Consider the following 15,946-nt stretch of genomic DNA (forward strand, 5'->3'; position numbering starts at 1 on the left):
ATGTATTAATATTTTCAAACTCTTCATTTAAAAAACCATAATGCCTTTGATGAGATTGTTGTCACGAGGCTGAAGAATCTTGTAGTCTTACATATTTTCAAGAGAAAATAAGTCCTGAGTGTATCTTTTCCTGCCAAAATGTGGAAGAAATCCTTAGCTGTTCCTTACAGGACACTCAGAAGCTCTGAGACGGGCTGCCTGAGGCTAGAATTTGTAGAACTCTTCTACAATCAGTCAGGTGATGCAGGGCAAGCCCCAGCCTTTTGGGACAGGAATAGTATCACTAGAAAGGAAACATACCTGGAAATCTACAGCCTCAGCTTGTAAGCCAGCTTCGTATTTCGGCTTAAGAGATGTATTATTCTGTGACATCCATTGGGAAGAAAGAGCGTGTTTGTTAGCATATGCGAGAAGCACAAACCAGCATTGTGCGTGAGCTCCAGAGCCTGCCAGCAGAGATGGATTCCCCTCTGAAGGACCATTAATAAAGGCTGTGGCAGCAGCTAGCATTTGTAAGAGGACAGAGGAAAGAATGGAGGTGTTGAAAGACTTCCGTGCATCCTAATAGGAAGAAGACAATGGTCAATTGATAGAAAGGGAATCCAGAGAAAGAGGGTCCACAGTGTATGCACTATAAAAAGTAGAATGTATCAAAGATTAAGATAAATAGATAGGTATTTTATAGAGAATTTCAGAGTTAAAATTTTCAATGCCATGGTATTATACAATATAAGATTTAATTATATTCATTCCCATTTTTAGTTGATAAAAAAAACACTTTATCTGATTTTTAATGGAAATGCAAGGTGAGGGAAATGAAGCATAGAACTACTTAAATGGTGTCTGCTTGTCATACCATGGTTACTCCCAAATATATAAGAAAGTGGTGAAAAGTGATAGAAAAATGCTTTTTTTTTTTTTTTTTTTTTGGCTATGCTGTGTGCCTTTCAAGGTCTTCTTAATTCCCTGAACTGGAATGGAATCTATGTCCCCTGCAGTGGAAGTGCAGAGTTCTAACCAGGGACCACCAGGGAGGTCCTACAAAAGTGCTATTCTTGAGATGATGTTAATACCTTCCAACAGAAAACCCAATGAATGAATAAATTATCTGGGAACTGGAGGGAAAAAAAAATGAGTCCAATCCTTTAATGTCCTGTGTGATTCTGCTTTGCTCAGCACAGGTTCTCACTGTTTCTGTGGACTCGATAAATAGAGGTCCTAAGGTCTGCAGTCTCTCCCACCACCAGCCAGTGACCCTAGTCACCACACCCTATTTCATTCTGAGTGCATGCTCACAGAGCACTGAAATGAAGGCAGGGCAGGAATTAACCAGTTTGGAGCTTAGAGTGATAGAAGCCTGGGTCATACGGAGGTTCAGCCTAAGGCTGAAAGGTCTCAAATACTCTCGTATTTTGATCTTTGCTACACCTCATGTTTGTTATTCTCCCACAGACATTCTGATTATGTTATTCTTTTCAAAAACCTTCTATGATTCAATCAAGTCACTCCTTCTCAGCCTTCTACATAAAGCTGTTTATACAGTGGCTCAATCCATCTTTAATGTCGTTTCGCCCCATACCCTGCTCTCACTGAAGAGTCCAGACCTGCCCTGGGCAACCCTGTTTGCACATCCCTATTTACATTCTTTCCTCTTCCCCAAACCTCTCTCTCATCCATACATGCTTCTCATGTCCTCAAATAAGAGTCTTTCTACTCTGATTTAACATTTAACAATCTTTTTTTTTTTTTTTAATTTTAGCACTCACCAGAGTATCTCTTGAATTAGAAGTACTCATATACTATATGTTTACCCTCTACCAGACTGAGTTCTTGGCCATAGATTCTGCTGTTCGTATTCTCTATATTGGGTCCCCAGAGTCTCATAAAGTGGGCCTTGCAGATAGATGCTCACTCAGTGTTTCTTGGAATCTAACATCTGTTGGACTGTTGTCTTGTTTTATTATTTAGCTTGTCACTCGTCCATGCTTTCCCTACCCAGCTCAACTGCATGTCCTTTGAATACAACTATATTTTGTAGAAGCTGAAAAATACTGTGATTCTGGGAATTCCCTGGTAGTCCAGTGGTTAGGACTTGGAGCTTTCACTGCCAGGGCCTGGGTTCAGTCCCTGGTCAGGGAACTAAGATCCTGCAAGCTATGTGGCATGGCAAAAACAAAACAACAACAACAAAATGATATGATGATTGAAAGGAGGGTGATAGAGTGAGAAATGATACATGGGAGGATAACTTTTTAAAGCTGACTTGTGTAGCCAAACTCTTGTGTATGTGACTTTTATAATCACAGTTATGTCACTCCTTCCATGGCAGCATAGGTAATAGAGCAAGCCATTTCTTTTACTTCTCTTCATTCTGGTGATTCCAACAGAAAATAAATATTTTAAGAGGTAACAAGTATTTTGCTTGACAAATGATACTAGGATTTTGCCAAGATTTTTGTATTTTTTTTTTGGAAAATAGCATCTGGAATTTGCTGAAAGAATATGAGATTCTCCATGCTACTGAAGTGTAGGATATTATGACTTTTAGAGGGGATATTCTCTAAAGTTTGCATAAATTAATAGCGGGCATATTTTGAGGGCTTATTGTGTGTTAGGCACTCTTACAAGAGCTTTACATGTGTTGTTTTATTTAATCCCCATAACAAGTTCAGAAGCAGGCTCTATTATTTTTCTCACTGTTTTACAGTTAAGTAAGTTGAGACAAAGTGTTTTACAATCTGCTCCAAGTCACACAGTCACTTGGCAGAGCTGGGATCTGAGTCCAGCCAGCCTGACTCTAGGGTCTGAACATTATCCTGACGTTACAGGAGGGAGGTATGTTTTTCTTCTCTCTTTGCGGGCAAGGCCAGACACAGACACAGACACAGGTCATTGCTGCCCCAGATCAGCTGCCTCAGTGGTGCGTCAGGCAGCAAGGAGGCCCTGTGATGTGCCTACAGAGCTCTCTCCTCCTTGCACACTGTCTGTAGGGACTGGTACATGCAAATTATTGCTGGGAAACCAAGCAATTTCTACAGAGCCTGGGCATTTAATAGAAAAACGATTCAATCTTCAGGGAAAGTCCCAAATTGACTAGAGTTGATTCAGCTAAACGAGGTGTCAAGGTGTACACCAGGATATTAATCACTCTTCCTCCCTCCAGCCACGACTCCTCCCTGTTCACGGAAGCTGGAACCTGAGGGCACAGGGAGGAGGGCTCTGTGCTCCCAAGAGCGGCTCTGCTTCATCTGCCCTTCCGATTCCCTCCAGCGCCTTGACTGTGTCCCCAGTCTGCCAGCCTTTCTGCTGTGTTCAGCCCCAAATCATGAACAAACTGGAGTCAAAATAGTGCTCAGGAAAATGCCGCAGTAAGGTAAAATTGTATAGCAGGTTTCAAATCTGGTTAGCTAATGTTGAATAATTTTAACATTGCAACTCATGTCATTTTTGTTGTTATTGCTAAATGTTAAGGTTCACTTTGATTATGCCTGCTTCCCTTGTGGCTCAGCTGGTAAAGAAACCACCTGCAGTGCGGGAGACCTGGGTTCAATCCCTGGGCTGAGAAGATCCCCTGGAGAAGGAAAAGGCTACCCACTCCAGTGTTCTGGTCTGGAGAATTTCATGGATTGTATAGTCCATGGGGTCGCAAAGAGTCAGACACAGCTGAGTGACTTTCATTTTCACTTGGTTATGCATATGACTGCATAATACAAAAATATATATGATGTAAAAAAAAAAACCCATATGGTATGTGTGTATAATATAGATGGTTTGTATAATGATGTATAAGTATATGGTTGACACCAAAGCTGAATAATAGATATCAGATTGTCTTAACCGACTATTCAAGTGCAGCACACCAAGGTTAGAATCTCAGCTCTAACATTTACTAGCTCACTGTTAACTTTTTAAAGTACTTCAAGATCTAACATGAGGATAGTGTACCTAGTTCACGAGCTTATTCCATTTATAATTTAAAATTTTTTCTTTCCTGAATATTGAGTATCCTGGTTTTTAGAAAATATGAGTTGAGGAAATTAAGGGTCTCTGACCTTGAAATCAAAATCCTGCCCTCCTAGGGAGAGGCCCAGATGTCAACAGAAGAGGTAACCATTCAGCAACAATCCCCTTGTGCCTTCTATGACAAATTTCCTAGGCTGATCTGGAATCTACATGACAGATTGTTGGTGCTAAAGGCCAGTGAGCTCCATCTATGTGAAGTATGGGTCTTTTGAAAAACAAATAAATCCAATTAAAGAAGAGAACTCGGAATGGGGAAGACAAATGGTTTGGTTTGTTGTGTTTATTATGCCAGCTCAACTAGAATGCAAAAGTCAGAAAGTTTGTAACTAGGTAGGTGAGTGAAAATGTGGACAGTTAAGTCTCAAAGCTTTTTTCTTCATTTATTGGTCTTCATACCCAATTATATCACCCCCCTTTCAAGTCAATGGATTCTCTTCTTTTTAGCTCAAAAGAAATGCAATCCAAAATGGCAGGAGCATAATTCTAATTTATTTCCATTTCAGATTTTTATACCTATAATTATGTTTGTGTTAAACTAGATGAAAATGTCAATCTACCAATTTGCTTCTTCCTTTGTAACATTTTGCATGCAAAGTTTATCATTGTGACAAATAAAAGGGCTCTCCAACCTTGACACCAAAGAAGAAATGCAAATTATATTTCTCCACATTAGAAAACAACTATCAATCATGTCATTTAAAAATTAGGTGAGATTTCCAAAGAAGTTTGAAATCTTTAGCTGTTTGGAATCTATGATATTAAACTATGATTTGATTTAATATTAAAAGAGGAAAATTAGTGAGAGCAGATGTTTTAACTGTTAATTCAAATAACCCAAATTATTAATTGAAGGCCTGAATAAACTGCAGATTCCACTTTAGGAAAACCACTTGGAAACTTTTCTGTGTGATTTCTGAAGAGTGCAAGTAACTCTTAAAATGTAGAACTCCAGTTTACGTTGATTAGGGCTACTCTGGTGGCTCAGATGGTAAACAATCTGCCATCAGTAATGTTGGAGGCATGGGTTCGATCCCTGGGTTGGGAAGATTCCCTGAAGAAGGGAATGGCTACCCACTCCAGTATTCTTGCCTGGAAAATTCCATGGACAGAAGAACCTGGTGAGCTATAGTCCATGGGGCTGCAAAGAGTCGGACATGACTGAAGGGCTAACATTGTGTACATGTGTGTGTTGCTTTGATGAAATAGAAGCTAGCATTTTCCAAGATTATCTGACCCTAGCTTCCTCCCTTTCCAGAAGCTACCCCATTTCTTATTTTTATGTAGCATTTCATTTCACAAATTGCTTCATGAACAGTGGCCTTTAAAACATGAGAACTGATTTTCCTGGCTTTTAGCTGCCAAGAAGAGTAGATCGTCTGAAGTCTCAGGTCCAGATAAAGCAAGTCCCAGGGGAAAGGAGCACATTCCTCATCTCCTCCACTGAGATGACGGTGGGTCAGAGGGCCAGTGACTTCCTGTGACTCCTTTTCCATCACACGTCTTTGCTTTACTCTCTTTGCTCTTGTTCTTGGCCAAGGACTTTGGGAAAGAAAAAAAGACAGGTGTACAGACCACCCTGATTGGAATTAATAGCAACATCTCCAAGGTTAGTGTTAGTCTCTCAGTCGTGTCTGACTCTTTGTGACCCCGTGGATTGTAGCTCGCCAGGCTCCTCTGTCCATGGGATTTCCCAGGCAAGAATACTGGAGTGAGTTGCCAATTCCTTCTCCAGGGGATCTTCCTGACCCAGGGATTGAACCTGGGTCTCTTGCATTGCAGGCAGACTCTACCATCTGAGCCACCAGAGGAGCTTGAATTCTCTGTAGGCAGATGCTATGAGTCCTACTTTACAGGTGCTGAAACTAAAATACAGAAAATTTAACTGATTGACCCACGACCCTAATGGAGAGTTGAAAGCAGAGGTGAGGTGAGAAGGCGCATATTCAGGCTGAAACTAGGGTCTGAAGTTTTCCATTTTTTTGAGGTTAGGACCCATATTTGTTTCTGCTGCTTTGTACAGTTCCTTTAAAGCACTCCCCCACCATCACACACACAGGTGGGTTTTTCTTAAATGATGATGCTATCTCTGCCTTGGTGTGAGTGATGGTGGATTTTAAGGGCCCCTCTTTATCTGTCAGTCTCTCTCCCTGTCCCCAAATAGTGCCTGTGGATTAAGTTTTGTCTTCAGCTTGTCTGTGTTCAAATGCAAATAAACTTCCCAGGAAGGATAAAAAATTAGTCCCCTTTAAATTTAGCATGTGTCATTTAATCATGTTGTCAGAGAAAAAAAAAAACAATCTAAATCATATCTTCTCATCTTGAATTCATGGATCCAAGATGGAAGTGGCTGAGACAGACATGTGGGTGTATTTAGCTCTGAAAACTCTACCTTAAAACTATTTTCACCATTTTGAGTTTATCTGATTTTTTTTTTTAGAAAATCTGTCATTTCATAAGATTCTTGAAAAGGTGTGTGAGCCTCCAAAGTTTAGTTAATCACATGGGTTAGTGACGCTAGATCTAAGACCGTACCTGATCGAGACCTTCTCCAAATCAGGGAATCCTTGAAATCCACCTCTCCCTCCTTCACAACACTCACCAGCACTGTTTCCAGTGAACCTGCATAATAAGTAATTTTATTATGCCCTTTATCCCTCTGTATGTCAGCCACCGCAGCCCCAAACCGCAGGTCAAAACATCATCTCCCAACAAGAAACCCGCAGGCTCTGTACATACATTATTCTGTTTCCTTCCAGCTTTCCTCCTCAGTTCTTGATCCCTTCCATCATGCTCTCTAGAAATTAGGGTCTGTTATTGGCAATAATACTTGGGCCAACTAATGCGAAGAGCTGATTCATTGGAAAAGACCGTGATGCTGGGAAAGATTGAAGGCAAAAGGAGAAGAGGACAGCCAAGGATGAGATGTTGAGATAGCATCACTGACTCAATGGACATGAATTTGAGCTATCTCTGGGAGATAGTGAAGGACAAGAAAGCCTAGTGTGCTGCAGTCCATGGGGTTACAAACAGCAACCCATTGTGTGTTGTTCCCACAACTTAGTGACTGAATAACAACAGCAATCAGCAACGTGATCTGTCCTCCATCTATCTTCTGAATGCTTTTTTCATCCTCTGGCTGAAGGACTGACTCTCTCCTGAGGACACTGCTTTCCTGCAGCCCCTCAGTGTGGCTGTTGCCCCTTTCATAGCCGTTATGCCTCTGGACTTGGAGGGGAAGTGGCCAGACCTCCTCATTGTCCTCATTGCTGAGTTCTCTTTCTCCTTGCTCCTCCCTGAAAGCCTGCTTTTCTATTTCCATCTTGAGATTATATCTCCCACTCCCAGGTCACTCTTTTTTAGGAATTTCAACTTCAATACTATTGTTATCTTAACCTTAGTGAATTCAGTATCCTCACAGATGATCACATCAGTATCTTGGTTTCTCTGTTCCTTGAACTTTAAAAAAATGATCTTGCTTTCTATTCTATTGAAATATTTCTATTTCAGTTATTCCCATGGATAGACCCTCTAGTTTTTCTCAGAAGGGGCTCTTTGTCTGATCCATAGAATGCTGTAGGTGATTTAAATGAATATTTTCTCAAATCTCTCAAAGATGGTATGTAACTAACACCATTCTAAATTCATAGCAGTGAAGTTAATTCTTTACATATTTTAGATACATTGGGCATAAAAGCTTAATTCTCTCAGGGAACTCTGGTTGAGAATGTCTGTACCAATGATTGCAATTCTCCATAATCCTAATTTCAGGTATTTTATCTTTGACAATAGCATTCTACCTTTCCAGCATATTCCCACTCATTGCCAGCTCATCTGTCTACCTCAGTATCCTTGACTTAATAACAACGGCAACGTCCCTTTAACCATAGAAAGATAACACATTCACAGGAATTACAAGGTGAATTACAAGGCGAACATTTTTGGGGACCATCATTCTATCTACCACCTAGTCTAGCTTCAGCCATTACTGTCAAAAATATAGATAGTTTATGTTCTTTCATCCTGTTATATTTTCTTGTTTCATCCTCTTCTTCAGGGATTTCTATTGTTTGGATTTGTTTGTTTATCATCAATACTTGTCACTTTCTCTTGAATCTTTTTATCTTCTCATTTCTGTTATGACTTTTGAATGTTTCCTTCTTTTCATCTTCTGGTTCTCTTAGGACATTATTTTATCTGTGTCACTTCCAGTGGTCTGGTATGACTTTTAGTCTAATAGTCTGAAATAACCTTTTTTTAAAAATGATTTCTAATTCTTTAGTGGGTTCTGTCACTTCATTTCATAATTTATATGATTTTGGTTTAAATTATTCTTTGATGTCAATTATTGAAGGTTTATTACCTTGTTTTGAAATAGTAAGTACAGATTTTATTTGGTCAGCATGACTTTGAAATGTCCGTATATCTATATGATATTTTGCTCCTTATTTTTGATCTCAACATGGCTTTGCCTGTTTTATTTTGATTAATTGTCTTATGTTGACCACTTTCAAGAAAATAATTTTTTGAACTTTTGAAAGGTTTGTGGAACAAATGTTCACTTCACGGACTACCCTCTTCTATTGTTTTGTTTTGTTTGCTTTTTTGTCATATTGTATTTAAAAGTAGGGCAGTTTTCTCTGAGATTTCCTGGCTTTGTTCTCCCTTATGACTTTTATTTGGAAATTCTTTTTCTTCATCTTTGTGTCCTTATTTTGCTCAATTATAATTTCAGTTCTAGCATTTTTGTTGTTGTTGTTGTAAATTTAGTGGCCTTTTCATGGAGGAGCTATGGTAGTTCTGTCTGGGGAGCCTGGATGTTCCTAAGGATGCTGACTGCTGGCCCTTTATGCCTTACTGAGGGTCCTTACACTCACCCGCTAGTAGATTGGGCACGATCTCTCCCAGCATCAGGTGCATTTCTCACATTAGCTGGTCACACTTCCAGTGAACACTGGTTGACTCTCTTAGGATTCTCTCCTCAGATCCATTTCATGCTCCCTCTGCTTCTTCCTGCACGGATTCTGGTTTCACGCAGTTCTGGTGGCTATTGGTGGTTCATCCCCATCTGCTTGGCATTTCAACATTCATAGAAGATACCATGTCAATCAGATTTGCTGTAAATTTTGTCAATTTTTTTAAATTTTGCTATAAATCTATAGTATTTACTATTTTGCTTCATCTGTTTTTATGTGGTTGTTTCAAGAGATCGAAAATTATACTGTCACCATCATCTTTCTAGAATGGTAGAAAGATGATTTCTCATAGATAGATAATCTATTCATTAAAATAATATAGGTACAACAATTTATTGAAGTTTTGTTTTAATGCTTTTAAAAATAAAATTTTATTCATTATAAGTGACATTTAGATTTTCGTTGCCATATTAAAATTATACACATACATAATTTAATAAACATTTTCTTTTAAATAGATTCAGATTTACAGGAAAAAAATTCAAAAGTCATACAGAGAGCTCCTGTATACTTTTGTCTCACTTCTAGTTTCCCCTAATGTTATAATCTATATTCCCACAGCATATTTACCAAAACTAAGAAACCACCATTGCACATTACTCTTAACCAAATTCTAGACTTTATTTGGATTTCACTAATTTTCCCACTAATGATGTTTTTCTATTCCAAGATCCAGATAAGGGTCCTCACACCATATTGCAGTAAGATTTCATGTTTTCTTGGTCTCCTCAGGTCTGTGACAGCTTCTCAGGCTTGCCTTGTGTTTCATGTCATTTATTGTTTTGTGAGTACTAGTTAGATATTTTGCAGAATGTTCCTTGTTTTCATAGAATATTCCTCAATTTTCTCATCATTAGATATTTTTGTTTGTTTTTGTTTTGAGGGTTTTTAAATAACACGGAAATGAAGTGCCTGTCTCATGACATCATCTCTGGAAGTGCATGATATCAACATGACCTTAATGCAGTGTTCACTTTGATCACTTGGTTGAAGTTCCATATATTTTTGCTGAACTATGAACTGAAAGTATTTTCCTCCTGCAAACTGCATCACACAGCTGCAAACTGCATCCACTCAATAGTGTCTTTGATCTCCTTTAAGATACCAGGCACTTCAGCTTTCGTCTTCAGGATCCAGGCATACATATTTTAAATATTCAGAATTTTAACTCTCTATCTAAAGAAAAATAGACATCTCCATGGCTGACATGGTGTGCCAATGTGAGGAACATACCAAATATTCTTCCAGGAAAACTTGACTTTTTGATAGCCTTCAATTCACAGTAATAAAATTCATATGAGGTGTTTTCAGAGATTATAAATCATAAAATTAAGAGAATATATCGAGAAGTTTAGAGTAGATCATAGATTCACTGCAGAGCTTGCTTAACTGACACCTGCCAAGATTGTGTTTGATTCTAATGAAGCCCTAGCTCCCAATGCATCTCTCTCCAAAGGAGATTTCAATGACAGGAAAGAAGTGAAGATCTTACTTTTTCCTGACCCATCAGGTTCAATTTGGGCGTACATAATTTACTGCTAGCAATGTCTTCTTTCCATCATTAAAACAAAAAAAGAAAATGTAACATTTCAAATACATTACTGCTGTTGGTTCATCAACTTACATATATGAGAAAATGGAAAGGTGATATTAATCACATGTATCCACCGGAATTGAAAAGCATTACAATATAAAGTAACCACTTTGCTAATCCAGTGGAAAATCATATACTGCTTGGGAAGATAATGTTTGCACAAAACCTGCTGGGCTCTGTGAGTTTAAAATGGCTAATCTATAATAGTAAACCATGCATTTTTATGGAACTCCAAAGAGTAAGGGCTACTTTTACATTTGCTGCCTCATTTTATTTTCACATATCTCCTGTGAGGTGTGAATTTTTTCACCTGTTTTACAAACGAGGATGCTAAGGCTCAGAAAACTTAAGAATGGTACCCAAGGTCCCATATCTTACAGCTGATGTCCATACTGGGTCATTAAATTGTTCTTTCTTTCCATCTAAGCTTGAAGCTGCATTTCACTTTCGTCATATGATTCGTGTCCCACTATGGAAAATAAATTTAACTTACCAATTATGAGAAAAGGGTCTGAATGAAGGGAAAACCTGAATAAGAGCCTATATACTATAGTCTACTATTTATTTAGCACTTTCTATGTGCCTCTGTAGTTAATTCTATAATTAATTATAGCTACTCTATAGATTGGCTTCCCTGGTAGCTCAGCTGGTAAAGAATCCACCTGCAACGCAGGAGACCTGGTTTGACTCCTGGGTCAGGAAGATCCCCTGCAGAAGGGATAGGCTACCCACTCCAGTATTCATGGGCTTCCCTGGTGGCTCAGATGGTGAAGAATCTGCCTGTAATGTGTGAGACCTAGGTTCCATCCTTGGGTTGGGAAGATCCCCTGGAGGAGGGCATGGCAACCCACTCCAGTATTCTTGCCTGGAGAATCCCCATGGACAGAGGTGCCTACCAGGCTATAGTCATGAGGTCGCAAAGAATTGGACACAACTGAACAAGTAAGCACAGTGCAGCACTCTATAAATTGCATAATATTCTTTCATTTTTTATTAATAAAAAATTGAAGTTCAGGTAGATTAATTAATATAAATGATGCTAATTGGTATAGCACAGAAATCCCAGTCTTAGTGTTTAAGACAGTAAGAGTGAATTTCTGGCTCCTGCAGCATCCGGTACAGGTGTTCCTGGCTGGTGAATGGCCTTCTGTGTCGTCAATCAGGGTCTGGCCTCTGCCACCTAGTAGGGAACTGCAGTCTTCTGCTGGATACTCTGCATGGTCCTGTCAGAAATACTGTTCACTCAGTTAATAAAGGCTTTATTGCTCACCCCACATTAAGTTTATTCTAGCTCCTTCTGAGTTAGATCAGTTTCAAACTGATGTTCAAATTTATGCCAGCTTCCCAGGCTCAAGGAGTTCTAGTGGATGGGATCTAGGAGCAGCATGTATTACTTCTGTCCATGGTGCGTTTGTCAGAGCTCCATCACATGTGCCCTCTGGGCTGGTGGAAAGGCCGGGCGACATAATCGCCCAGATTATTATTAAAGTGTGTGCTCAGATGGGAGGGAAAACAGGTTTCATCTGCTGCACTGAGCGACTTGCCCAGAGTCATTCAGATAATAACTGGCATTAGGTTCTGATATGCTTCTTTCACTGTATTATACCACTTCCAAATATTTTTAAAAATATATTTAGTTTTATTATTTTCAGGGATCAACTTTCTGTGGCAATATAAATTGTGGATATAAACAATGCCACTTTAATCCCTTTTTTGTAGTTTAATATGGGTCTTTATCTTATATTTCTTAAGTTTTTAAAAAAGATAACAGACTTAATTTTTGAATTCTAATAAGCCATATTTGAATTTGAGTGAATCCTTAATTCTTTTTCCTCTGTTCTCCCAGGCCCCTTTTCTAGCCCCACATCGCCCCTTGTCCATGACTGTATCTGGGACACTCAGATACGAGTCCCATGCTCTGGGAACGCGTCCTGACCACTGCCATGTGGCAGCCCCCTTGTGCTTTCCTCCCAAACCACCAGCGATGTGAAATCACAGGTGCCTCATCCAGGAAGCTTCTTCTCCTTACCCTCGCCCCCATTTTCTCACCTAACAAGCCATCAGATAAGACAAAAGCCTGATGCCTGATAGAGTCATTACTGCAAATATCGGGAATGCAAATAGCTACTTCTTCAGTATCTGTCTATCGTGCCTCTCTCCTCAGCCTTCAGATAACAACCAAGAGGCTGCCAGAGAAGCAATCTAAAAGACGCCAGTCCCCGCCCTTCCCATCACCCACTGCCCCGGTGTGGATCCCTTCCAACAAGAGACGACACAGGTACCTGAACTCCTGGTAGGCCCTCCCTATCGGCCCAGTCACATACCCACAGTTCCCAGTCCACACAGTGGACTTTGATTACCCTTAAGCTGGGTTTCTGTGATACTGCAATTTATAATAAATATTTATTTGGTCTTCATCCTATTCTGTTACAGAGCTCCTAAAACTCTTTGCTACGATAAGAGTGATAAAGTTCTTTCACTAATGAGATGACTTCTGGAAGTCCCTGAAACTAGCCCAAGGATGGGGTGGGTTGCCAGAGAACCCAACCTCGTGATTAGAGGGTTAGAATTTCTTGTCCCAGTCCCACTCTCCTCTCTGCCTCGTGGGAGGGGAGAAGTGCTGGAGGGTTGAATCAGTCACCAACAGTCAACGAGTTAATCAATCGTGAATATGTGTTGAAACCTCTGTAAAACCCAAAGGATGGGGAAGGATTGGTGAACACGTAGAAACTTGGGCAGAGTGGCTGCTTGGAGAGGTCACGAAGCCTCCCCACACCTTGCACTTCGCATCTCTCCCATGTAGCTATTCCTGACTTCTTGTTTTTCAGTCGCTAAGTTGTGTCCAACTCTTTGCAACCCTGTGAACTGCAGCAGGTCAGGCATCCTTGTCCTTCACCATCTCCTGGAATTTGCTCAGATTCATGTCCATTGGGTCGATGAGGCTATCTAACCATCTCATCCTCTGCTGCTCTCTTCTCTTTTTGTCTTTAGTCTTTCCCAGCATCAGGGTTTTTTTCAGTGAGTCATCTCTTTGCATCAGGTGGCCAAAGTATTGGAGTTTCAGCTTCAGCATCAGTCCTTCCAATGAATATACTGTGTTGATTTCCTTCAGGATTGACTGGTTTTGTCTCCTTGCAGTCCTTGGGACTCTCAAGAGTACTCTCCAGCACCACAATTTGAAAGCATCAACTTTTCGGTGCTCAGCCTTCTTTAAGGTCTGACTCTCAGATTCATACATGATCACTGGAGAAACCATAGCCTTGACTAGACGGACCTTTGTTGGCAAAGTAATGTCTGTGCTCTTTAATATGCTGTCTAGGTTGGTCATGATTTTCCTTCCAAGGAGTAAGCATCTTTTCATTTCATGGCTGCAGTCACCATCTGCAGTGATTTTGGAGCCAGAACCTTTGTCAACAAAGTGATATCTTTGCTTTTAAATATGCTGTCTAGGCTTGCCACACATTTCCTTCTTACATTCTTTTATAGTAAACCAGTAATCGTTGAACACTGTTGAGTCATTTGAGCAAATTAATTGAACTCAGAGTCAAGGAGGGGGTTGTTGGAACCTCCTATCTATAATCAGTGAATCATAAGCACAGGTGACAACATGGGTTTGTGACTAGCATAGAATTATATGGTGGAATGGGGGGAAAGGGATTCCCAGATGGCTCAGTGGAAAAGAATCTGCCTGCCAGTGCAGGAGACCTGATTTTGATCCCTGGGTTGAAAAGATTCCTTGGAGGGGGAAATGGCAATCTATTCCAGTATTCCTTCCTGGAAAATTCCATGGACAGAGGAGCCTAGTAGGCTACAGTGCATGTGGTTGCAAAGATTTGGAGGCTACTGAGCATGCACAATGCTTCTACAGATGATAATAGGGGAAAAAAATGTTGGATGTTGGAATTGGATGCCAAACCCTCAGTTTCCTACTACCCAAGGACACATAGTACCAGAATACAGATGACCAAATGGGTTTAGTTAATTTTCTTAGGAGACTTGTTTTGATAAACAAATAGGAATAGCTTGCTTGGGAAAAAAAAAAAGAAAGAAAAGCTTTGAAATGATAATCTTGAAGTTACTTAAAACTATTTTCCTCTCATAACCATTTACACCTTCTCCCTGAAATGTTGCATATAAAACAAATAAACTCTTTATAGCTAATCCAAAAGCAGGTTTTACTGTGGCTCCATCAATTTCCAGATTGATGTTCAAATTAATGCAAGTGTCCTGGGTACACTACATTTCAGTTGTTATGTACACAAACACCAAAGTGTATACATTCTCACATAAATATACTCACTGGGAGTGATGAGGCACTCACTGCACAGTGGGAAATAAAAGTTCCCCGAGGACTCACCGTCTCTGCCTATGCACCTTAAATGAATAGCCCTTCCACTGGATAGTCTATTAATTCCAGCCATTTAGTGATCAATGAAGATTGGTGAATGAGTGATCTGTGACGGTGATCAATATGCACCATGAAGCTAGCTGAAATGGACACCAGCTGCATATCAATATGGCCTCAATCAGAGATGAGCGCACTGAGAACCCAGTGCAAGCTGGGCCCTTGGAGAGGCTGAGAGAACAGAGAGAACCTTCCAGAACAGAGAATCCCTTCTGAGATATCCTGCAATGCAAGGACTCAACCTGGCCCTGTTCTTTTTAATTCTAGATCTTTCTGTCTCCTACTTCCCTTTCAGTGAAATATTCTTGCTACAAAAAGTTAGGGCCCAAATCTGATTTTTGGACCCCCATGAGTATTGTTCTCATTGATTGTTTCATATCTATCTTGCCTTAATTCAAAAAGAATTTGATGCTTGCAGAAATATATCTCATTTAGAAGATACAGTCTCAAACTGAAGAAGTCGGGATTTGCAACATCTCAGGGGTACAGGAGGGGAAACCCTTGAATGTGTGGTACCTATTGCTACAGCCAAATCATCACATTATAGGTTCTGTCTGTCAATGCACTCTACACAGAGTCTATCTCTGGGCTAAAGGTTACAGGCTGATTCTTCCCCACAAGATGTGAAAATAAGAATTAGTAATACTTAGATCTACATCTAGGAGTGATTACAAAGAATGCCTGGGAAAACCCTGAGTTTCTTAGAGGTGAAGAACTAGCCAAGAACTATTATTAACATTTCATCTTGGCCCTGAGAGAGGTTCACTGTGGGTCTGATCCCCACAGCCAACAGGACAGAAAATTCATGATTTCTCCTAATAAAAGTTCAAAAACTCAGGGTGCCTGGGTCCCTGGATTAAGCCTCAACCCAAGCAGACATGGCAATGACAAAAAGGCCAGTTTGTATAAAGATCCCTGAGTATTTCTTCTTCTTTTTTCTAAAAAGCAAAT

This window comes from Ovis aries, chromosome 10 (genome assembly GCF_016772045.2).
Source record: "Ovis aries strain OAR_USU_Benz2616 breed Rambouillet chromosome 10, ARS-UI_Ramb_v3.0, whole genome shotgun sequence".
NCBI classification, from domain to species: Eukaryota; Metazoa; Chordata; class Mammalia; order Artiodactyla; family Bovidae; genus Ovis; species Ovis aries.